Below are 25439 nucleotides of genomic sequence, written 5' to 3'. Positions count from 1 at the left end.
GTAAAAAGAGCGCTGGGTCTGCCCATGTGCACATCGACAGAGAGACTGATGGCTCTACGGGTACACAACACATGGGCAGAATTGGCGGAGACGGTGCGAACCTCTCAAATTGAGAGACTTAGCACCATGATGACAGGAAGAGCCATTCTGACCAAAGTTGGAATAAAACCGGATAGGGCTCCCCCGCTAAAGGTGGAGGTAGATAGGGAAGTAAGACAAAATCTGATGATTCCCCCCTGCCAAAAAACCTCCATCCGGAATATAACAAACACAGGAGGCAAAAACGAGCCGAGGCATTAGAATTTAGATTCAGCAAAATTTCCGAACATGAGGTGGCCTATGTAGACGTGGGGGGAGGTGGTGGCGGTTTTACGGTGGCAACGGTCGTCAGCGGCCGGGTCAATACCGTGAAAGCTGCCACTTTGCGCGTGTGGAGCATAGAAGTTGCCGAGGAAATTACGATTGTGCTAGCTTGCGTTGGAACGAAAACGAAGTTTGTCATCAGTGACAGCAAAACTTCCATACAAAATTTTAGCAAGGGAAGGATCTCGCCCTTAGCGGCCAGAATCCTAGGCCAGAGAAAGTTGGGTAGGAAAATTCAAATACTTTGGACTCCGGCGCACGAAGGCTTCCCCGGCAACGAAGCGGCCCACGACCTTCCTCGACATCTCTACCGCCGAGCCGCTACAGGGCCCCTCGATGACCGAGGGAGCGGAGAGTGCATGCTAAAATATGGGGAGATCACGCAGCATTATAGATTGGAGATTAGACTGGTACCCCCGCCAGACCCGAAATTAGACAACAGGCGAGCAGTCGCGTGGAGGGGACTGCAAACTTATACGTACCCGCAACCGGTTATGGCGAACCACATGTTCCCCGAGGCCAGGAGCAATAAATGTAACTTTTGTGGCGCGAGAGGGACCCTCGACCATATAATAATGGAATGCCCGTACTCTCCCGGGAGGACGCACAACACAGACCGTAGAGACACCTGGAAGGCCCTGCTACGCAGCTCGGACCCTGAGCTCCAGCTCCTGCTCGTCCAAATGGCTAAAGAGGCTGCTAGACTGCATCTGAGGCGGCGGCACCCGCCCCCTGACCTGGGTGTCGGGGGGTGAGTAGATCACCTTTCCGTTGGACATTAAGGTTTATTCCATTCATCGGACCATGGCTCAGATTCACTCGGTGTCACAGTGAGCCGCCGCACTGAAAACTGTGGAAGTCGGTGTGGAAGTCTCCGATAGCTCAGTTTACGCGAGGTGCTTGACGTGAGACTACAGTGTGGCGCTAAAGCGTACGCCGACGCTAGCACAGATGCTAATCACGGAGTTTACGCCCTCTCCTTGGATTATGTCATCCATACGTACTACGTGTTCTCGTCGTGCTGTGCTCAGAAAGGGGACAGCTGATTACTAGCCGACTGTATGCGACACTGATGTGCGCATTTCATGAATAACGTGAGATTACCACACTCTGCGCAGTTTGATCGTGAAGGGTCGTGCCACCAAAGCGAGGGGCTCGCACAGACCTTGCACGATTAAATAAAAGCTAGCCAGTAGTCGACACATTTGGCAGCCACTATCGGGCTGCCGGGAGCGCCCCCGAAACACGCGTGCCCCAGAAAGTCTCTCAAGCATAGAGCGACGGCGTCTGGTTCCTGCCTCTGTGCTCGCCCCAGCGACGAAAAAAAAAGTTAGCTGCCCAACGCACTTTCACTATTGATTCCGCCGCAGACTCCCTCGAGCGACACACGCGGGTGCGGCGGCGATCTTGGCCCCGACGAACGCCACTGCGGGAATTCGAGGACGTTGAAGGGGCGCGTATACCAATTTACTAAAAGCGCTCGCAAGATGACGCTCTCTCTTGTTTCCCCGATTCCCCCATGCGCTCTGCTCCACGCATTGTGAGGTGCTGCCTTTTTTCCCCGTACTTCGGGGCGAGGGTATACATATGGCAGATCACCTCACATCATAATATTAAGGTTCGTAGTCGTCCTCATTTTCCTCACTAAGGACGAAACGTTCTGTTTTAATTTAGGCATCTTTGCACTGCCTTCTCGTATCACTGGATTGCGCACGACTTCCACATCGCTGCGGAAGAAGGCGTTAGTTGTGGGCTGAAGGGTTCATTGCAGGTTTGAACCATGCCACTGTTCTATTGAAACACGTATTCAGAGTGGTCGTAACTGTACGCGTGTTCCTGAGGGAACGTACTGTATGTTTCGGGTAAAGGGCTTATTGCAAAGAATTCGTTATTTTGCACCAGCTGACTAAATTATCTCGAAAAACGAATACTCCCGGCACGACAGTGTGTTTCGATTAGCTACCCCCACTTTTGTAGATAGCTACGTCAAAATGTCAATTTTTTAGTGCGGCAGCACTATTAGGCGTGTTCCCCGCACCCGTCATACGTACTACGTATACGTACAGCCGGCCAAATGTTTAGCTGGCGTGCGTGACGGCCACTTTTTCTGTGCGCCACCGCTTTACGACGAAGCAAACTTGCGGAAACCTCAATATTAAGCACAGGCTTAGTGAGCCTGTGCTTAAATTTGATATTTTCGCAAGTTTGCTCCGTCATAAGCTACAGGAGCACGGAAAACGCGGCCGTCACGCACGCCAGCTAAAGATTTGACCGGCTGCACGTCCCTGAAGCGGGCGGCCCACCTGCCCACCGCGTTGTGGGCAACCTGCCAGTTGTGCACCCCTGGCCTGCCTTCAGCTTGGTGAAGGCCTTCAAGGTAAATGTCTTCAGTGAAAATGCCATTTAGATCAAAGGTCTTTAGTAAAGGCCTTTATGGTACAGGTGTTCATGGTAAATGCCTTCCGAGTAAAGGACTTTATGAGAAAAGCCTTTATGATGAAGGCTTTAGGTAAAGTGCCTTTAGCACGTAAGGACCTAGCTGTCCATCGTAACTAGTGCTACTGCACGATATTCTGCGCACAGCCATGCTAAACCGACCGCTAATTTTTTTCGTCATCGATTGTGAAATTAGCGCACTCATATGTAACGTAACGTTCTCCTACGGCCACGTTTCCCCAGCATTTCCCAAGCTGCACCGCGCCGTGGCCGCCGTGCGAGCTGGCAGTCGGGCCCGCACTGGCGCTGTAGTTTCCAGTAGAAAGTAGTTTTTAATGCGAAAACATTACATGCCTCATGCCAAGGAAAACCTTTCACCGAAAGTTGTTCGCAAATTGTGTCCACAGGAAGTGGCACTTCTCACGCGACCTCATTCGAAAGAAGAAATTCGCTCCTATTGGGGTTCGAATCCAGGCCTTCAGCGAGCCTGGTGGGCATGCAACGCATATGGAATGAGGGTTTTTTTTTTATTGCATGGAAGTACACCCACCCTAACAGGCTTCAAGCCCGACTAAACCAGGTCGCACCACGCAACCCGTCATACACAGTCACACCAGCATCCTGCTCTCACTTTGCCCATACACCAAAATTCCGGGAAACACACACATGCTTCGAGCAAAGGCAGCCAGGCAGGACGTGGATCCTGCGAAGCATGTACAGAGGGCAAAACGCATGTCTAGAACACGCTCTGAGCGTGTTTCGTGCGTAACACGCGATAACTAGCCATAAGATTTTGTTAAAAATGGTCTCGATGTAAACATGTGCGGTTAAACTCATAGAATTTCATCGTCATTTTTTGCTTTCTTGGTCGCAGCGGTTTTGGGAGCTCCGGAACGCACAGTTTGGTTGTTCTAGGCATGCGTTTTGCCCTCTGTACGCCTGCGCACCATAGCACAATCCACTCTGAACAGAGACTTCAATGCACGTGGTGGCTTTGCGTGGCGATCTATCACGCGGCTCTTCCACAAGCTGAACAGTCCTACGAGCACTAAAAGATAATATAGAACCTTAGAACCTCCCATTGTAGGTAAAAATCTTATAGTATACGGTATAATCTCAATGTACTTTCTGAGAATCCATTGAAGAATGTCCCAGAAAGCATGGCATCACGACAAAACACAACGCAGTGATCAATAGCTTCTGGCTGCTGACACAAGCGACAGTCCGCAGACCGTGGCACATCAGTCCCTTTTTCACGAAGCCACGTTTTGATAGGTAAGGTTGAAGTATGAAGTTAAAAATGAACACACATCCGTTGCACCCGCTTTAATGCACTGTTTTCTAGAAAGGAGAGGTAACGCTGCCAGTACATCGGCACTGGAAACATCTCAACTAAAATTTTTGCCACCTTTCTTCTAGATACACAGTAGAGGAATTCTAGGAAAACCGTACAGTGAGGAAGTGGCCTTCAGCACTTGTTTTTTCATCAGTTTGTTTCATGGTTTTTCTTTTTAAAAACAGCAAACCATCCCTTCCTCCTATCAGTGTTTAACCGACGATTAAGTGGCCATTTGCCTGTTCTGTTCCCGCCCACTGGTCATAGTTGGTCTTTGTGGGGTTTTCTTAAAGAAGCCGCCGGCACATGCCACAAAGAGTCGTTTGGTGAAGCGTGTTAGAGGGACACGAAGTGAACGCGTTGTGATTTGCATGGCGGTAAAATGTTTTGGGAACGTGTAGTGATGTTAAACAACGATGACTTGGAAAAAAGTTGTTGACGTCATTCAACGGACACGTGACAAGTGTCACGTGACAACGACGCCTTACAAAAAAGGTGTTGACGTTATTCAAGGGATACGTGATCAGTGTCATGCGACAACGACGCCTTACAAAAAAGGTGTTGACGTTATTCAAGGGATACGTGATCAGTGTCATGCGACAACGAAGACTTGCAAAAAAAATGTTGCTGACGTTCAAACGCAAATGATTTCGCATTTCTCCCCTGTAGCAGACTGCACTGTTCTCCAAAATTTTGATAGTTGCGGCAAGAACTACACAAGAAATATACAGAAACAGGTCCCATGATAAAAACAGCAGGCGGGACGTCCCACTGCAATATCAATAAAATCCGATCGGCAACTCATGAGTGGATGTACTGCAGGGAACAAAATATGCGCGTGTCTGGCAGGAGGCTCGTTTGGTAGCCCTGGATGCGTAGATTTCGGCTGCGCGCAGCCCGAAGTCCGGGCAAGTTCCCAAAAAGTGATTCAGCATTGCCTCTGACGAGGGCGCGGGGCACAAGGGCAGTAGAGGGGTGTACGCCCTGGATGTCTTGGACGCCGTGACCACAGCACAGCGCCCACTCGAATTCTCCGCAGCGCGGTCTTACGACGAGTTGGACCGCTGGGAACGTTACACCCACGGCGTGTAATTAAATCACGCGTGGAGCGCCGGGGCAATTCTTCTTCTAGAAGAGCTGTGTTCTCTGAAGTAAGCGCATTCAGTGGATAGAAGCGTTATCAGTTTCAGTGAGGTTGTTCGTCGAGCTCACACAATACGGACAGGGCGCGGAAATGATTCCACCATGTGGCAAGCAGCGCGAAAAATGCCAAGGGAACAAGGCGTAGCACCCGAACTACCTGGTTGGTCTGTATACAGGAGAAGCCGCGGCGTAGCAGTGCACTACTGAGGCGATTTGTCAATGTGGATAACCCATCTCGAATGGTTACAAGCTCCACGAGCACAGAAAAAAATTGGCAGACCATTGCGATAGCCGGTTTGAGTGCAGCTGTTGACACGCCACCTGCCACAGTGTCACGCTGCAAGCCACCCTCCGGGATGTTTCCGTGGCAGCCACGTACCAGGTGGCGATTTGCTCTGCTATTTGGACAACCTGTAACGCCGACGACGCGGGACGAAGGAAGAGGCGCCTGAGATCTGCGCTCTAAAAGAGGCGCTTAAGTGAGGTACGTGAGATACAAACATGTCTGTCGCACGTCCAGCCGAGCTGGACAAACGACACCGGTGTGCAAAACATTATCTTTCGTGCCTGCGTCGGCGTAAGATTAAAGTCCGCCCAGCTACTCAGGCGGGAGGCCTGGGTCTGATTGTCGCACAGAGTAGTGAGCTTTGCGGACGCGATTCATTGGTCGGTTGTCTATGACCTGTGGTACATAGTTAACAATGTCAAGAACACGACGTACTTAGTATCAAATATAATACAAAACCAGAAAAGGTAGTAACACAAATTATACAAATATAGAGCGATAAACCGCAGGCAATATGCAAGCAGAACTGCAAGAAATACAGAACAGAACGCAATATTGCCGAAAGTAACGTGAACATAATAATGCAGAGTACGATGTCATGGCAGATTACACAGCACTTAATCAGCTAATACATGTGGAATTTAAATTGATTTTGAAACAATCAAAGGATATTCATTTGCTTCATTTCTAAATTTAACGGTACGTTGGAAAACTTATGACATATTTGACCGTAGTTACTTGCCATCTTTACCGAAAGGCGTAATTTTTTTTTTTTTGCGGCAGTGTGCCTGCTGGCATAAAGTATTATTTACAAATATAAACATACACTCGACTCTCGAAGGCAGTCAAGTAACGTCCGGTGGTGCGGCCCAAAAATCCATTCTTCTATACATCCGGTGGACGGCCTTCGGGCGGTCCACACGGGAGCTGGTGTTTATTTATTATTTTTATTTGTCGCATTACCCACAGTGCCTGTTTCGCATTAGAGTGGTGGGGAGAGAGTTACAACATAATCATACAACATAATGGCAAGAAAAAATGCACAGGCAATACATTGAAGCATAATCTGATACAAACAAAAGCATAAAATTACAGCAACGCGGCAAACGATTCATTAGATTTTGTTGAAACGACTTCCTGGGGCAACTTATTCCATTCACTTGTTGTTTTTGAAAAAAAAGACATTTTTCGTAAATCAGTTCTACATTTAATTCCTTTTACTTTGAAAGTGTGGTCCCTTGTTGCAGATATATAGTCTGGCGGAAATAAATAATGGTCACGGACAATACCTGTTTTAGAATGGTTATATATTATGGAAGAATTTCAGCCTAAGTACGCATCTGCGTCTCTGCAGTGAAACCCATCCTAAAGGCTTCTGCGCTGATGACACACTGAAATTTCTGCTGTAAGTATTTAAAACAAAACGCACAGCTAGGTATAGCGCCCGGCGACGCTATAAAGCGCCTGCGCTGAGATCGGCGTTACAGCGCGCGCTAGAAGAAAATAAAGAAGGACTGCGCGTGCTCGGGGCGCACGCCCGGCACGAGCAGTTCGGAACTGGAAGCCTGCCACGCTGGTCGTCTCTCTCTGGTGCTCCGCTGCGACCCCGAAAATCCTCAACAGTGGTGACCCGGCGAACCGTGCCTTCTATCCCAGCGGCGTCCTAGCATGGCGTACTGGCAGCACCCAAGTTTCGATCCGCCGCTCCCGGCGTTCCGGCCTGCAGGCGTCGGCGGGTGGTTCGCCCAACTGGAGACTACGATGTACCTGAACGGCATCACCATCCAGCCGTTCAAACACGCAGTCCTTTGCGACATCCTCCCGCCCGACCTCCTGCGTCGGCTCACCTACTCTGCCTTCGGCGGCCGGCCATACGATGAGCTGCGTGCGGCCCTCTTGGCTCTTCGGCGCCTGCTATGTTCCGCCGCCGCTCTACGACGCAGCGGACCCGTTTTCGCCGCCGCCAGCCTCTGGCCCTGCACCGGCCTCGCTCGCGCCCACGCAGCCTCCATCAGAACCCGGCCCGCCTCAGCAGCCCCTCGCCGCCTCGGCGCCACTCCAGTCCAGCGTCTCCGGCCCGGCTTTTTTAGCACCGACCGCATCAGACGCTGCCGCATAGCTTCCGACAGCACATCCTGCTACTCCAGACACGCTAGCAGCACTGTGCGACGACTCCACGGCCCCAAGTCCGCACCTATTCCCTCAGCAGCTCGGTGAGGTGCCTGGCCCACCGCGGTTTGCCACGTCAGCGAACTCAGCAACAGATGCGCCTCGCACCACCCTGTTCAGCGCCTCCGGCCAAACCGCCTCCGATATGGACGATACAGCGTCTACGGCACAGCCCGCATCGCTGCCAGCCGAACGCTCACCTGCCGCCTCATCGCTCATTCCGCTAAAGCCGTCAGTCAGTGACCTGAGTGATCGTGCAAAGGGCGAAGCGAGATTGCTGGCACCGCAGCATCTGTCAGATACCAGCTCCACTACCCAGGCGGCCACACCGCCTGCCCAAGAGGCCCCACCCCAAGCCCTCAGTACTGTCAACCGCTTCTCGGAGTCTGACCCTGGCAGCTCGACACTGTCGCAGCAAGCGTCTGCTTTGGTGCCTGACTTGAGCAACCTTCAGCAACGAATGGTAGAGCTACCCGTACCAAGCAATGCAGCAACTGTCCGTCCACCAGCTGTGTCTGTTGCTGTTAGCCAGCCGTCTGATGTAGCCGTCTCAGCTCCACGGCCTGTCACTGCGACAACCTTCTTGCGGCCACCCACAGCCGACCATGCCCACACGCGCATCAGCACTGGCCAGTCGCTCCGGACTGTCACTCCCGTTTCACCCAAGCACCTGGGATTGAGCCCAGCAACTTGCTCCGGCATCGTCACGGCTGTCAGCGTTGTGCCGACGGTCCCACCACAGCTGCTGTCAGTCCATGGATCCGTTTCGGTCGCTCCTGTGCTTGTGACCACGTACACGGCGCGTCGGATCCCCATCGACATCAGCTGCAATGTTCCATCACCGACGACACTTGTGTCCGCGGGCAGCACTGCAAACGGTGACGGCCCGACCATGGTCTTCCCTGCCCTCATGTCCATTGTCAGCTTGGCACCCTGCGTCATTCGCCCGTTGCGCAGCAGCCAGGCTCGTCCACCTGAGCCCGCGCACTCCACCCGACAGCTCTTCCCGGCACCTGACATGAACTTACCGGACTCTCCATCTCTGGCTACTCCATCTTTGCCCCGCCGGCGCGTAAATTTCGCCGTTCCGTCTAGGCGGGGGCCCCTAAGCGCCTGGCGACGCTATAAAGCGCCGGCGCTGAGATCGGCGTTACAGCGCGCGCTAGAAGAAAATAAAGAAGGACTGCGCGTGCTCGGGGCGCACGCCCGGCACGAGCAGTTCGGAACTGGAAGCCTGCCACGCTGGTCGTCTCTCTCTGGTGCTCCGCTGCGACCCCGAAAATCCTCAACGCTAGTTTTAGGGCCCCATACTGTGCTCGCATACTCCAGTATAGGCCTTAAGTTAGTTGTGTATAGCAGTTTTTTAGTATGTAAAGGAAAACACTTGGCATTCCTGCATAAGAAACTCTAAATTCGGCCTGCTTTTACAGTTACGTAAGTAATGTGTGAGTAATGCCAAAACAGATCACTAGTTAAATACACACCAAGGTATTTATATTCGGTGACGGAGAATAAATTCACAGAGTTAATGCTGCAAAGAAAATTACAAGGTGACCTTTTCTTAGTAAAACACATATGGACACTTTTCCGGAGATCAATAGTATTGCCCCATTTATCACACCATTTAGAAATTCTGTCAAGGTCACATTGCAAAGCATCACGGTGAGCAGGATTAGAAACAGTTCGGGAAAAGCCCAGGCATCCGCGAACAGCCTCAATATAGATGATATACCAGATAAAATATCATTTTTAAAAATTACAAATGAAATTGGTCTCATAACTGAACCTTGTGGGACTCCTGAGGTTACAGCAACTTCGTCCGATATTTCACCGCTAACCACCACCCTTTGTTTTCTTAAATGGAGGTATGCTTTGATCCATGCTATTACTTAATTTGCTTTAATAATGATAATTTTTCTTGTAATGAAGTATGTGGTACAGCGTCAAACGCTTTCATAGAATCGAGAAACACGCAGTCAACAGAAACTCCTTTATCTGAAGAACTAGCTATGTCATGGACGAGTTCAGTTAGCTGTGTGACCCATGAAAATCCACGACGAAACCCACGTTGGTTATAACTTATGAGAAAACACAAAACTAAAGTACACACTCAAACAGTTTCCTTCATCAAGATTATCACTTACTTCAGCACCATCATGTTGAAGCAGTGGGATAGACAGATCGCCCTTTCCATTTCGTTTAGAAACTGCCATAAACTTTTCGGCCATTTTTGAATGCCCGAATGGAAAGAACTAAAAAATACACCCTTTGCTTCATTCACCACCATACTCATTTCTTCTGTCAAATGCAAAAGCCTATCTTTATGCATATGGGGTGAAATCTTTTTGAAAACTGCCTAAGCTTGTTATCATTCGCTGCAAAACGCACCTTTCTGTTGCACTAGTGTTTACTACGGCGTGGCGCTATCACCTAGCATGGAACGTATATGTCACGCAGTTCCTTTATTTTATCGATGAATACGTTTCATAAATCGTTTATATTTAGTGACTCCGATAGCGTTTCAAATACGTCGTAGAAATTATCCAGCGTAAGTGAGATTCTGCAGTTCGATCCTTCTGGTAGTTATAAACGCGCCTACAACCGGTATCAAAGACTTTCGCACATTGCAGCTTCATGTCAATAAGAACAGCATCATGACTACTGATTCCAGGTATAACCAGTGGAGGCTGTGCTGCCATTGGAATGTTAGTCAGGAGTAGATCTAACACACTAGTGCCACGCGTTGGCTGAAAAACTACCTGGGATAATGCGAACGACCTTAAAGGCCTACTCGACCAAAAGTTTACTTCGGCTAATTTTGCGCTCGATGTATTATGCATGTTATGAACAATACTTAATTTTAATATTAGGGCTGTGAAGCATCTAGTATTTTGGTTAGAAGCGTTTAAAAACCTCTGTAGCAGACGACGCAGTCCTCTAGTGGTGTGTTGGACAACTAACATACCTGACCGGGCATGACGCACCATTCCCTTACAAAAAGCACATTGAGATGCAATTAGCTGTTTATAGAGTATTTATTAAGTTTATAAAAAAAGTCTAATAATACTCAAATCCTAATGACTTTGGTCTATAAAAAGTCAATATGTTTTTGACTGGTGTGACCCAATATAAATTTAATTGACTACAAGTGAATTAAAACTCAAGCAACAAAAAATCAATTCACATCAATTTCTCACTATGGCATTAAAAAGTCAATAAGTTCTTGACTGATATGACCCAATATATATTTAATTAACTACAAGTGAATTAAAACTCAAACATCAAAAAATCAATTTACAGCCCATTTGGCATTTCTCACCGTGTCATTAAAAAGTCAATAAGTTCTTGACTGATATGACCCAATGTAAATTTAATTGACTTCAAGTGAATTAAAACTCAAGCAACAAAAATTCCATTTACAGCCCATTTCTCACGACTCATTAAAAAGTAAATATGTTATTGACTCATATGACCCAATATAAATCTAATTGACTACAAGTGAATTAAATCTCAAGCAAGAAAAAATTCATTTACAGACGATTTCTGAGGAGTCATTAGAAAGTCAATATGTTAGTGACTGATATGAGCAAATATGATTACAACTGACTACAAGTGAATTAAAACTTTAGCAACAAAAATTAAATTTACAACAGATTTCTCAGCAATTATGGAACCAACCGCAACAACAGCTCAAACGATTCCCATTTCAGCTTAACAGCCTTTATTCATATTATATCTGCTATGGGAGAGGTCATGATGCTGAAGTTGGTTGTAGGTTGTGACTCGGAAAAACACTGCTCATGAGGTCGCTTCGCAGTGTAAAATTTAACGTATAACTGAACACAGTATTCTTTTTTGGTACCAATGGAGAAATGTGGTATGAAACTCTCCTTAGGTTGGAATTAAATTGCACAATGTAAGGGGGAGCTAACTTGAGTTACTGATTCATAAATGTGACAGCATAATGGTGCGGAGGCAGCATTACCTGAATACCGGGCGTTTCAGCAATCACTTTCAAAAATTTTCAAAAGTAGGCTTTTTGGGGTAAAAATATCGTTTATGCTATCACCAGTGTTGGCGGACACCAGAAAGCCGGTAAACTGTCTTCAGTAAGCTGGTTTACTAATTTTAAATAAATAACTTTTTAATCAGTAGAGTTAGGCGCCTAGTTGCAATCAGAGATTTGTAGCTGGTCGTAATAGCCATATCAGTTTTTAGAATTTGGAAAACGCGATTACCCTTGGGGCTGCGGCTCGACAAAATTTGGCTTTTTCGACTAGTTACATGCACTGGAGAGCTTGCTTTGCCTGCATGCTTTCGAAAGCGAATGTATTTTCGCACGATAAAGCCAAATTTTGTCGAGCCACAGCAGCGAGTGTAATTGTGTTTTAGAAATTCTAAAAACTGATATGGCTACTACTAACGACCGGCTACAAATCTCTAATTGCAACGAATTACCTATCTCTGATAGTTAAAAAGTTAGAAATTAGTTTACCAGCTTACTACCTAAGACAATTAACCGGCTTCCCGGTGTCGAGCGATACTGGTAATAATGTGCCGCAAAAGCCATATTTTTACCCCAAAAAGCCTATTTTGGAAAATTTTTGAGTCTTCCCTGAAAAACCTGATATTTATTTTGATTGAAGATACTGTCAATCCAATCGGGGATTTTTGCAGGTGTCGGTTATAAGGGCCCGTACACATTTGCTCACATAGGGAGCACTCACACATATGTACACGAGGGTAACTAAAGAATATTACAACAAAAAGGAGGCAAACGCATGAAATAAAATGGCATCATCTTGATTGGACCATAGAGTATAAGCATACAGGCTGTTGAAATGCCTCGTGAGACCAGTATTCAATACACCTATTGAGAAACCAATATATGGCATATGTACCTTGCGCCCGCGCCGCGCAGACTTGCTAACGCCGTTCAAATCAAGCGCGCAGGCTGGCAGGTCACGTGACAAGACGAACACATCCGGGCACCAAGCCACCACGCGACCACGCGGGTCGTTCCGGCGTGCTGCCGTTTGTGCTCGCCGCTCGCTCGTTTGGGCATGATTTGTGTTGTATTTATTTCAAAATCGCTGCTTCAAACTCGTGTTTGGGTTGACTTGTGATCGTAGCTTTTGGCACCGCTGGCAGTAGAATTTCCAGCCCGGGGAAGCCTGCTGGTTTTTCGTCATGACAGCACGTTGGACTTCACCGATGGAAGCTGCTGCATCTTTTATCTACCGGAACCGCCTTACAAAAGAAGAAAGCGGTTACTGGAAGGCGTTGAGTCTTCGTTTTCAGGTAAGACCTGTAATAATGCGCAGGAATGCGCGCAATTTGCCACCACGCAAGTTAAGCACCTAGCACTAAGGCGAGGAGAAACGGAAGAGATGAGGCGCTGCGCCTTTGTTGCAGGCGACCGTGATGTGGCAGGCGACCGTGATGTTGGATGTTGAAGAATAACCAGTCCAAAAATAGGCTCGAGCGCTTTGCAGCCTTTTCATACAGCCCTTTCAGATTAAATATTTCTGAAGAACCCTAAACAGTGCAGAGCTTATCGTGGATTCAATTGTGAGCAAGTTAACTTTTGTCTGTTTAAACTTTGCCTTGTGTTTGTGTGAAACTGGCAATACGAATACCCATTACACAGTCATTGTGGGTACTTCATCTTCCATAGATTGCACAGGTGAAATTCAAATTATGATGTTATGCAGGTGAAGTGCCTGCTGTCCAATGGTGAAGAGGTCTGAAAAGAGCTGTCACTGAAAAGGATGTCTCCGCTGTCCAACTGTGGGGCTGTCTTCCTTGTCTGTGTCCGTTCAATGTGTATTGCAGAACACATGTAAGTACTGAGTTTTCTAAAGTGCGTTTTTCTAGAACTCTGTGTTGAGATCAGTGTGTTGCACCAGTGTGCTTTGAACCAGTGTTGACGGCATATGTTGGCATTTCCCTTTGAAATAGTATATGTGTTTTTCTTCTCAATAAAGCGTCATCCAATACTGCAACTTTGATTCTGGATTTTAAGTGGCGGGCTACAGAGCAGCATTTTAAGGCGATATTAGTGCAGGAGGACAGCCTTGTTATCCTTCTACTGTAATACCTGTGTCACATAACACTCCTAAACAGTTGTAGCAGTAGGATAACTTTCATTCTTCTACTGTAACGCCAGTGTCGCATGACACTCCTCAGAGACCCATTGTAAGAGGCTGTGCAAAAGAAACCAGGATGAAAGGGAAGACACGTATACCAAAGGACGAGCGCTGAAGTACCAACTGGTAGTTCAGCGCTCGTCCAACTACCAGTTGGTAGTTCAGCGCTCGTCCTGTGGTATATGTGTCTTCCCTTTCGTCCTGGTTTCTTTAGCGCTGCCTCTTACAATGATGCTTAACCGACTAGCCCACACGAAGTTATTGATCCTCAGAGACCTTTCCAGCGAAGGCATCTGATTTCACTTGAGGGGCAAAATATGAAAGGCATTATAGTGCAGCTGAAATAGTAGTTTAACTGTAAACCTTAAGATTTTTGCCATTTCAGTGAGTATACTTGCTCTAATTCACATATATTTGTCTAGGAGATTGTAGCGACCTGGTTGACTCAGATTTTTGGCTTGCTACCTGATGGCATGGCTAAACAACTCGAAAAGAATAGGATATAAGACATGAATGCATGCTGCACTAACAACTGTTTACATTATCAGTTTTCCACATTATATGGGTTGCACTGTATATACTAAGAAATAGAAAGGAGCCAAGTACAACGAAAAGCAAACCAAACAACAAAGAGGTAAAATGCAAAATGTTACCCTCTTATTCTCATGCACTTAGCAGCAATGGTCATAGTGAAAAATGGCATTGCAATAAAGAAGCACTTGGCTTGTAACATATGCACACCTTTTTGGAAATACTAGAGTGTAGTTGTGCTTTTGCCACTCTAAGAAACTGGCGTGTCTGGCATGGCTCTGCATCTTGATGTGACTAATTGCATCGTGTTTTGTTATGAAGACTAGTGCGTTTTAGTGCTGGTTATTGCATTACTATTTCTACTTCCTCTGTCTACTAGTGAGTCGTCAGTTTGTGTTACACTTCCTTCTTTATCACATTTAAATTTTTTATGTATTGCACATTTCAGTGTTGTGCCAAGGGCATGTGGAAGAGCTGGAATTACAGAATTGCTCTTAGCAGGCCCAGCCTCTTGTGTGGTATACAGGCAGTGCTCCTACTGTTGCATACTATTTTTATTTTTGAATATTTGCTATTACACACACTAATCTGTGATTTTCATCACCATGAAATCATTTTCCTAAATGATTTGTGCAGTTAACGTTATAAAAAGGCAAAGTACACAATTACCGTTTTCACTTCTTTCTTACATCGGAACCAACTACTATTGCATGACACCATCATTGTGAAGGTGTAAGTTTGGTGTTTATTTTAAACAACTACATGATTTCTGGCTTGCGTGCTTCAACAGGCATGAAAGCATAGTACCATATGACACTATGCAATCAACAAATGCAATTCGATCTTGGCCGTGCCGGTGTAATGTCGATGGAGGCGAAATCTAGAGGTCCGTCTACTATGCGATGTCTGTGCACGTTAAAGAACCCGAGGTGGCGAAAATGTCCGGAGCCCTTCACTGCGGTGTTCCTCAAAGCCTGAGTCGCTTTGACGTTAAACCCGCAATTAACGTTTCATTCCTGGCTGTGACTATAGCATAGAAATTTTATTCCTGTGTTCTGTTTCCTGCAGGTGCATTCGTTTATTGTTTCGAGATTGTAAAGGCTGTGTACAAACTCTGGACGGAATCCCGAAGGATGCAGTATTTCTGAAGCGGGCCACCACAACTGTGTGGTGAAGAGAAGCAGTGGTACAGCGCAGCTTCATTGGCAACTGCTCAGGAGAAGGATATTGGAAGGCTAGGAAAAGGCTCTACAGAAGGCACTCACGCAAGTGAAAATGGATGCACTCACAGGTGATTACTGGTTTTAGCTGGATTTAGCAGAGAAGTATATATTCACTCCGTCAATGTATTCGAGAATTGCAACTCAGGATTTGTTAGTGGTTTATTAGGAAGCCCAAAACAAAGGATAATAACAAATGTACGGGATGGAAGCTAGTGACCAATTCACTGTAGGAATGTCATCATGTGAAGGTTTGTGTACAAGAGGTTAATTGATGGGCATAGTTCATAGCTCATGTGAGGGACAGTATAAACAGCTTAAATGGCGAGGTTCTGAGCACAATGGGGCAGTGCATGAACAGAAAAACTAGCCAGGAATTAACAACTTTTCATGAATGCTCAGCTGTCATGCTTTAGAAATAAGGCTTTTGGTATTTGGCAGCCATGTGCTGTGACGCTCGGTATTTTAAAAGTGTTGAGGCCTAAGAGATTCTGATTCAGTGTTGGCATTCATGGGTGCTGTCACATTAGCCATCCTCCTTTAATGCAAATAGCAGCATTTGCTAGTTGTCTTTGCAATGGGATCATTACTATAGCAGTGTATATCATAATAAATATATAATTTTTCTCCCTTAATCTTCAGGCACTGTCGCTACATACAAATGGATTCAAGCTGCCATCAAGGCAATGAAAGATATTCGACTTTCTCGAAAAAGATGCTGACTACGACGCGAGGGGCCTCCAGTGTGACTCATTCGCTGCTTTTGTCTACTAATAAAGCTAAGGTTGCTCTTAGGCAAATGTGAGCGTTTGTTTTGTTCTTTCAATACGTACTTGCTCTTCGTGCTTGTCAAGAACATGAATCATGTAATAATTATTTGCATGCTGCTACGTACATACTACCGTGCTCAAATTTGAGAGACCCCTGTAAGTTCTTGCCGAATTTTACCAAACTGCATGCGGGCGCCGCCTGACGAAGCAATCCTGTTGTCGAGACCGATGCCCATATGCAATATGGCACGTTTCAGCATGCACTTGCATTGGTTTCTTAATTTTGCTCACGATAGTATGTCCAAACATTGAGCATCACTATGAAGACATGTTAGGTAACAAATTTGTTTCCGGATGCTTCACCCTTCCTTTGACATCATCATCCCGGAATGCTACACCAACCGCACCAGGAAACAGTAAACCAAAGCACACCAGAGCTGGTATCAGCCGGCTGGGTCGCGCCAGATGAGAACACACTATGCCATGTCACAGAACCCATTTCTGAAACCCTGGTCTGGAAACACCAGGAAGGGTAATTCGCCAATTTTCTTTTGTGCGAGTGTATTGCAGTGTTGTGATTTTGAGATCACCACACGCACATAGCGGATGCACTATGTAGGTCGGAACACTGTGGCAAGGTAATAAACAACCAGTAAACTTTCGACTGGATGTATTTAGATCTTTTAATAAAGTCAGTTAAATGTGAACTGCAGGTTTATAAACAGTCAGTTAAATATGTATTGCCAGTCAATAAAATCTCAATTTAGATCTATTGAGTTAAATTAATAAACTGCCAATTGGAATACGGTGGCCAATTTTAAATTGAAACTCAACACAAAAAAGTCTATAAACTGTCAATTAAACCACAAAAGAATTCATAATAAACTGGCAACTTAATATGAATTCAGTGTTAATTGACATGCAATTAAATGTGAACTGCAGGTTTATAAACAGTCAGTTAAATATGTATTGCCAGTCAATAAAATCTCAATTTGGATCTATCGAGTTAAGTTAATAAACAGCCAATTGGAATACGGTGGCCAATTTTAAATTGAAACTCAACAAAAAAGTCTATAAGCTCTCAATTAAAGCGCCATACAATTTATTGCCGAGACTCAATAAGTATTTAATTAAAACTCGGTAGAAATTTTTGTAAGGGTTGAGACAGCGGCATTGAGATACCGTACCAAGGAAGCTGTAATTTTGAGAAGAAAGGCTTCGAGGCGTGTCTAATCAAGAGAATAAAGAGGACGGGAGACCGCTGGTCACAAGCTATATTAGCCGGTTCAGAACCTGAAGTGGACGGCTTTGCTCATCGAGCAACCCCCTTTTCACGTCACGAAGGGAAGGTAAGTGCGCAAAAAAGATCATTACGAGAGAAGAGAAAGGACGGGACGAGCGCTCGTCCCGTCCTGTCTCTTCTCTCGTGATCATCTTTTTTTTGCGCACTTAACTTCCCTTCGTCATGAACCAACTCACCCAACAACGTGTCCTTTTGACGTCACGTTGTTTACACCAGTCAGGAGTCTAAGGAGAGGTCTGATTCCTCTGAAAAGGAATCAACATGCACGCGTTTATTGCAGGTACAGCTCTGCCCAATACGCAATAATGCCGTCGTGCACTGTATGTGTCTCCTTCTTTGAATATTCGCAGGCCGGGCTGCGAATCCTGGAAGGCCACACGAGCGTTACTGAAAACGTCAAGTTTCTTACTGCCTCACGCCGTCAATACTTGAGGTCGATTACAGGAAGCTTCATCATTACCATCCGAGGCGCGTCTCCAAGACCCCAGAGACCTGAACGCATGTTATTTGAATGATGTGATTTGCAAAGGAAGACTACACGTAATTTTGATTATATGTTCTGCATTATTACACAGTCGATGCAGGTGTGCTGTGCGATGTCAGTGCACGTTAAGGAACCCCAGGGGGGTCGAAATTTCCGCAGCCCTTCACTACGGCGTCCCTCATAGCCTGAGTTGCTTCGGGACGTTAAACCCCAATAAACCAAACTAATCAGTTGATGCAGATACACTGCCTACGGTAATTTGCGTGGTGGGCGTATACGGTCGACTGGAGTCCGGCAACCACGTCATTCTGCCCAGCTGCGTGGTTTGAAAAGATTAGAAAAACTTTTCCGTCTCTGCAGTCATCATCATCATCATCATCATCATCACCTGCTTGACTACGCCTACTGCACGGCAAAGGCCTCTCCCATGTCTCTCCAATCAACCCTGTCCTTCGCCAGTTGCCGCCACAGTATTCCCGCAAATTTCTTAATCTCATCCGCCCATCTAACTTTCTGCCGCCCCCTGCTACGCTTGCCTTCTCTTGGAATCCACTCTGTTGCCCTTAAGGACCAGCGGTTATCTTGCCTTCGCATTACATGCCCTGCCCAAGCCCACTTCTTCCTCTTGATTTCAACAAGGATATCTTAAACCCGCCTTTGTTCTCTCACCCCCTCCGCCCGCTTCCGATCTCTTAACGTTACACCTATCGTTTTTCTTTCCATAGCTCGCTGCGTTGTCCTTAACTTCAGCTGAACCCTCTTTGTTAGCCTCCACGTTTCTGCTCCATAGGTGAGTACCGGTAAGATACAGCTGTTGTATACTTTTGTCTTGAGGGATATTGGTAAACTGCCATTCATAATCTAAGAGAACCTGCCAAATGCGTTCCACCCCATGCTTATTATTCTAGTTATTTGCCTCTCATTATCCGGATCAGCTGTCACTGCCTGCCCTAAACAGACATATTCTCTTTCTACTTCCAGCACCGCGCCATCAATTGCGAACTGCTGTTCTCTTGCTAGACTGTTGAATACTACTTAGGTTTTCTGCATGTTGATTTTTAGCCCCACCGTTCTGCTCTTCCTGTCTAATTCATTCATCATGCTTTGCACTTCGTGTCCTGAGTGACTTAGCAAGGCAATGTCATCAGCGAATCGCAGATTACTTACGTATTCTCCATTAACTCTTATCCCCAACTTTTCCCATTTCAGGCCCCGGAATACCTCCTGTAAACAGACAGTTAATAGCATAGGCGAGATCGTGTCTCCCTGCCGGACACCTTTCCTTATTGGAAATTTATTGCTGACTTTATGGAGAACTATGGTAGCTGTGCAATCGTTATAAATATCTTCCAATATTTTCACATAACACTCTTCTACACCCTGATTCCGCAATGCCTGCATGACTGCTGAGGTTTCTACTGAGTCGAAAGCTTTCTCGTATTCAATGAACGCTATTATAGGGGCTGGTTATATTCTGCGCATTTCTCTGTCACCTGATTGATAGCGTGAATATGGCCTATTGTCGAGTATCCCTTACGAAAGCCTGCCGGATCGTTTGGCTGCAGTACACGGGCTTTAAGTGGTTCTAGGAAAATACAGTAATGAATGAGGAGCATAAATTTTTGTTCATTTGAATCGGCATGTATTTTGCAACGCGCAGTGGCTTGCCCGGCCGAGGCGCCCGAAGAGGAACCAGCCCACCATCGGCACCGTATTGACGCCACTTTCCTCGAATGCATTTATTTGGCAACAAAAATTGTGCTTCTGGCATATTCTTTCGCGTTACACAGCGCTTAATTCTCTAGAGCTCCCTTTTTTGACATCCAGTTGTTTTTATTGATTTACCTCATGTTCACGGCACCTGTTCCAAATTCTTCTGTACAGGCAGGAATACCTTTCCAGGTGGGGGAAAAATGAGAAGGAAAAGGGAGAACGCAGTTTTTTATCAAGTAAATAACCATATTGCACGCACAGCACAGCGCATATGTGTTGTTGGCACGAGCGTGCCCGCTCAAAAAAGCCGACTTGTTAATACAAGAATTTTTTTTACTTGGCCTCCACTTCAATATGCCTCCTTGTTTCGAGATGTGCGAATTTTGCACAAGCTGTAATCGAATACTGCCAGGCAAACAACGCTCATTAGCATTGCGGCGCGAACATCTTCGATGATCTTTTCGAACATCTGCGCTTGTGTTCAGTTTTCTTGTCTAATACAGCAAATACAATACGCTTAAAACTTTTCCTGAGGCGTTTCATCCGATTTAAGATGTGTGTTATAGGGGGTATGCACTGACGCGCCATACGCGGTGCAGTGTGGGTGACTGCAGAGCAGTCGGCCATCTTGGCGTCCACCGGGCGAGTGTTTTGTGCAGTACCGAGAGATGTCGTGCGTGTCCCCCCCCCCCCCCCCCAATAGGTGCGGCGTTTCGCAGCTATGGTTTATTGCGCTGTTGTAGGCTGCAATAGCCGTACGCAGAGCAGGCAGCAGATGTTGAAGAGCGGCGCGAAAGACCGTCGCTTTTTTAAAGGGGCCCAGAAACACAATCTTAGTTGACTGTTTTGCCTGTTGATTGCATACAGTGAGTTATAATGGTGCTATTAGCGTCGGTAATACCGCGTATATTCCGTTTTTTAATATTTTAATGTCCTCCCAAAAACAAATTCATGGCTCTGATGGCGTCGCCACACAGTGGCGGGTTTTTAGCAGCGGATATTACATCACCTGCGCGAGCTTGATGATCGGAAAAACAGTAAATATACTTCAAATTGTGTGAATAAATAGAGACACATTTTGTCACCTGTCTGCGTTCTATATTAGATCAACAAAAACAACTTGTTTGTCTTAGATAAAAGCCCTGCAAAGCAAGTAAAATAAAAATACACCACCAGGGGCACTCTGGCATGGAAACGACGCTGCTAGTCTCAGCAAGAACGAGTTACAGAGAGCAGGCAACCATGGAGTACAAACTTCCGCGACGTGCTCTGTCTGGCTGTTTTGATTGGTTGCGCCAGGTGCCGTCATTGGGAGAGCGAAATAGGAGTGGGAAGCCCCGCCAAAATCGAGTTGAGGTCAGCGTTTTGTTTGCTTGTATTTTGAAATTTCTTCACTCAATAACTCCCGTTCCTGTGCATCGATTCCTGTAATTCTTTTTAAGTCAGCATCTGTGTGACATAAACAACCCACCTGAAGTATAGCCGGTATCCCCCCAAGCAGTGTTTCGCAGCCCCTTTAAGGTGCCGAAGGTACGTTCGAACGAGTGCAACCGAAGAAAACAACTGTCCGAGAAGCGATGTCGCATATGGCTGGCACGGATCAAACGAGCTGGCATCCCGAAGCCTGACAACTGCCGTATCTGCTCACGGCATTTTAATCAGGTATGTATAAAACACCACCTACTTGATGGTTTGGTTTAGTTTATGGGGTTTGACGCCCTGAAGCGACTCGGGTTATGATAGACGCCGTACCGGAGGGCTCCGGATGACCGCCTGGGGCCCTTTAACGTGCACTGGCAGTACACGGGCGCCTTGCGTTTCGCGTCCATCGAAACGCGGCCGCCGCGGCCGGGATCTAACCCGAGTACTCCGGTTCAGTAGTCGACCGGCCTAAACCACTCAGCCACCGCGGCGGGTACTACCTACTAAAAGTGCTGAACTTTGCAAGGGCCGAGGAAAGCATTGAAGGTGAATGGGAGCGTGTAGTGAAGAGCCGATTGCTGCGCGTTTTGAAATGCTTCGGTTCACCAATGCTACCTGAACTGCGAATTACAACCGCTCGGCTAACTAGGCGATCGTAGATTGTAAAATGTAGGTAACAATTGTTGCCTGTTCTACCGAACGACAATTTTGACGCAGGTTCGCCTGCTGGCCTCTTCGATGAGTGTAGTCCTGATTGGGCTCCCTCGCTACACCTCGGCTACGATGCAAGGCCTGCCAAGGAGAGCAGATACAAACGGCTGAAGACGCGACGAACCCAACGCACATACCTAGCTCCAGCTGGTAAGTCAATTACATGCCTTATTTAAGGCTGCAAAGATGCTGCTGCCAAGAAAACAGTCTTTGTGCTTTTTACTTGCGCAGATGAAGCAATGAACGAATCAGCCGAGGCACCTGTGGTAATGGAACAGCCAGTGATTGTTTTTGGAACGCGGTACGTGCCATTTTAAGGCGGAAGCCTTTAATGCCTCATCGTTGTAAGCAGGACTTGTCGACAGAAATGTCACGCTTTTCAAATGGTCGAAATGTTCTTGACGTCACAATGCGCAAATTTCAAAGGGAGCCATTGTACTTCGGCTAGTAACCTTGCAACCAATTAAAGGGATCGTATAGTGATGCTCCAAGTAAGTGGGACTGAGTTTAGTTAATTGCTTAATTAATAAATTAGGCTAATTAACATTTCTAGTCAGACCAGATAAATAAAACCGAGTAGGAAATTGGTAGAGTTGCGGTATCGAACCAGGGTCTCCGGAGTGCGAGATGAGCACGCTAACCACTCCGCCATGCCAGCTCAATGGTTTGGAATGAACAAAGGCGCGTCTAGTGAATACGGTGTCTTCGTTCACTGCCATCTTTCTCCCTTCCCATTACGGCGAGGTTCAGGTGTCCACCGAGATATGCGAGACAGATACATTTCCTTTCCCGAAAAACCAATTTACCGACGTGCAAGGCGCACAGCCGAACGGGCGATGGCGTTCTGTGGACTCCTTGGCAGTGTTGCAAGACGCTGTCGCGTTCCACTCTTAGAGGCGAAGTTTAACACCTTAACCACACATCAGCGACACAAGCAACAAAGCCTTGCTTAAGGCTTTCGCCTCACCGCACTTTAGGTCAACAAAGTGCCCCCCCCCCTTGCATTTTCAAGATGGTTGGCACTACCAGTCACTCTGTGCCTTTTCCCTTATTACATGGGTAACTGATTTCTGTGGCTTGCCATCAACAGTGACATGTAGAGCCTTTTTAAACAGTTTAGAGCTCAAGGGCCTTGCATCTAAGCACCGTAGTGGAGCTGTGGTAGCATTTGCGAAAGTACTGACCTTTGGATGGGTGTGGGCGAGTGTTCCTCTCCCCGTGAAAATGTTTGAAGCAGAATGAGCCACATATCATGGCTCAAAAGCAAACCCCTTGGGCTGTTAACGTTTGACAGAGGCTGCGCTTATTTTGGCAGCAATTTGGCCAGAAGCGTATGCTGAAAACCTCAGCCGATCTTAAATTTTTGCTTTATGCGTTTTGGTACTTTACTTTCATTTATGCAGATGTAGCTGCAGACGCACCACCTGAGGCAGCTGTTGTAGAAATCGAACAGCCAGTGCTTGTCGTGGAACCTGGTATGTACTATTTCAGCACTGCCTCTATTGAAAATCGCACTCGATGCCTTTTACTTCATCAAGTGCCACTGATTGTGTGGTTTTATGGTCTGCCATCCGAGGTATGTCCCACACTGTCGAAAGCTAGAGCCCAAGAGGTTCACTTCAAGGCATGTGGCGGGGCTTGTGTAACAAGTTTCGGATGGTTCAGTCACTTTCACTGTCAAGAAATTTTGAACACTTGCAATGCATGCCGAGTGACACAGCATACCTTAGAATCAAACTGCTTGGGTTCTTTGCTATGATAGAGGGTGTACACACTTTGGTATTGCTTAGACAAGACAGTTATGTTAGAAACTTCAAGCTTTGTACTAGTCTGAAAATTTTTCTTTTGTATGGGTTTCTGTGGTTCACCTTCCTATCTTTCTTTGCTACAGATGTAAGCTGCTAAACAGAAATATCAGCTGCATATATCCAGCAACTTGCAGAAGTCGCTAGTCTTCGAAATGATCTACGGACCGCAAATGAGAACTTGGCAGCGACGAAGTTCACCGAAGATTCTCTTCGTGGCAACGATGAAACAGTTGCTTTCTACACAGGACTGCCAACATTTTAATGGTGTTTTCACTGTTTAAGCACCTCAAAGACCACGTGTCGCACTCTTCCAGAAACAAGCTCGCGCAGTTTGAAGAAATGATGATGTTTCTCGTGAGACTGAGGCTAGGCATTTCGACACAGAACCTAGCTTATCGCTGTAATGTGTTGCAGTCCACAGCTTTAAGAATATTTGAGAAGTGGCTCGATGTCTGCTATGACTGTTTAAGCTCATTTGTACACTAGTCATACAAAGATGGCGCTGTGAGGACAATGCCAGCTACATTCGTGGAAAATTTTGGACGGAAAGTGAGGGTGATAGCGGACTGTTTAGAGGTTTTTATACAGAGACCAACTTCACTGCTGCCTAGATCCGAGACATGGTCGCAATACAGGCACCATAATACGGTGAAATTCATGATAGCAGTCTGCCCACAAGGCATGATCACATTTATTTCCAAGGGATTTCGTGGACGACTAAGTGATAAAACGATAGCAGAAGAAAGTGGTGTTCTCCAATTGTTGAACAGAGGAGATGTGTTAGCTGACAGGGGCTTTTTAATTGCCGAGAGTGTCGGAATGTGTCGTGCTACACTAGCTGTTCCTGCATTTACGAAAGGCAAGAAGCAGCTACTTAGTGCTGAAGTTCAGCGAACGAGAGAGATTGCCAGTGTTCGCATCCATGTTGAACGTGTCATTGGAATGGTTAAAAACAAGTGCACTATACTTTAAGGAACATTGCCACTGGAAGTTCTCAAAATGAAGAGCACTAATGAGTGCCCAATAGACAAGATTGTACATGTGTGCTGTGCACTCATTAACCTATGCAATTCAGTGGTCCCATTCGACTAGTGAGACCATTGCCTCTTGCGGTCCACACTGTCTGCATGTTTTGCGAAGTACGACAGCATCATCTGGCTCTGCTACTTGCCTGTTCGTGTACTATGTGGGCTAATACATATTGTTTGATTTCACTCTGTCCCTGCGTGTTTTGTAAGATTTACGTGTGTACTTTCTTGATGTTTTCTTGTACCACACTGAATTGATGGGGACAAGTTTGTACTATTGCCGTTAGATCACTACACAATGTCTCAGTTAATAAGGCAAAATTTAACGCAAAGCTGTGTGATGTGGAACGCAAGGTAGTATGGGGCTTCAGCCGAGGAAAGTTGCTTTGACATAACTGAAATCCTTGTGCTGTTTTGACTGCTTGTGACAAAGGAGAAGAGAAGCAAACGCGTGTTTACACACAGGTGCACACTAAGCTGTATATTTGTGCTCAACCAACTATGCAGACGTTTCCTTCTCCTCTTGCATACTGTGGGAAATTGTAACAGTAAGAATTTTACAAAATG

General features: G+C 46.3%; 1 pseudogene; it reads left to right on the top strand.

Annotated features, from left to right (window-relative positions):
* The first annotated feature begins 938 nt into the window (after positions 1-938).
* On the top strand, positions 939-24936 carry LOC149349374 (uncharacterized; annotated as a pseudogene).
* Positions 24937-25439: the final 503 nt, after the last annotated feature.

This window comes from Amblyomma mixtum, chromosome 3 (assembly GCF_055824585.1).
Source record: "Amblyomma mixtum isolate Tamu chromosome 3, ASM5582458v1, whole genome shotgun sequence".
Classification (NCBI taxonomy): domain Eukaryota; kingdom Metazoa; phylum Arthropoda; class Arachnida; order Ixodida; family Ixodidae; genus Amblyomma; species Amblyomma mixtum.
The sequence above is the reverse complement of the archived record's forward strand: the minus strand, read 5'-3'. Positions and strand labels throughout refer to the sequence as shown.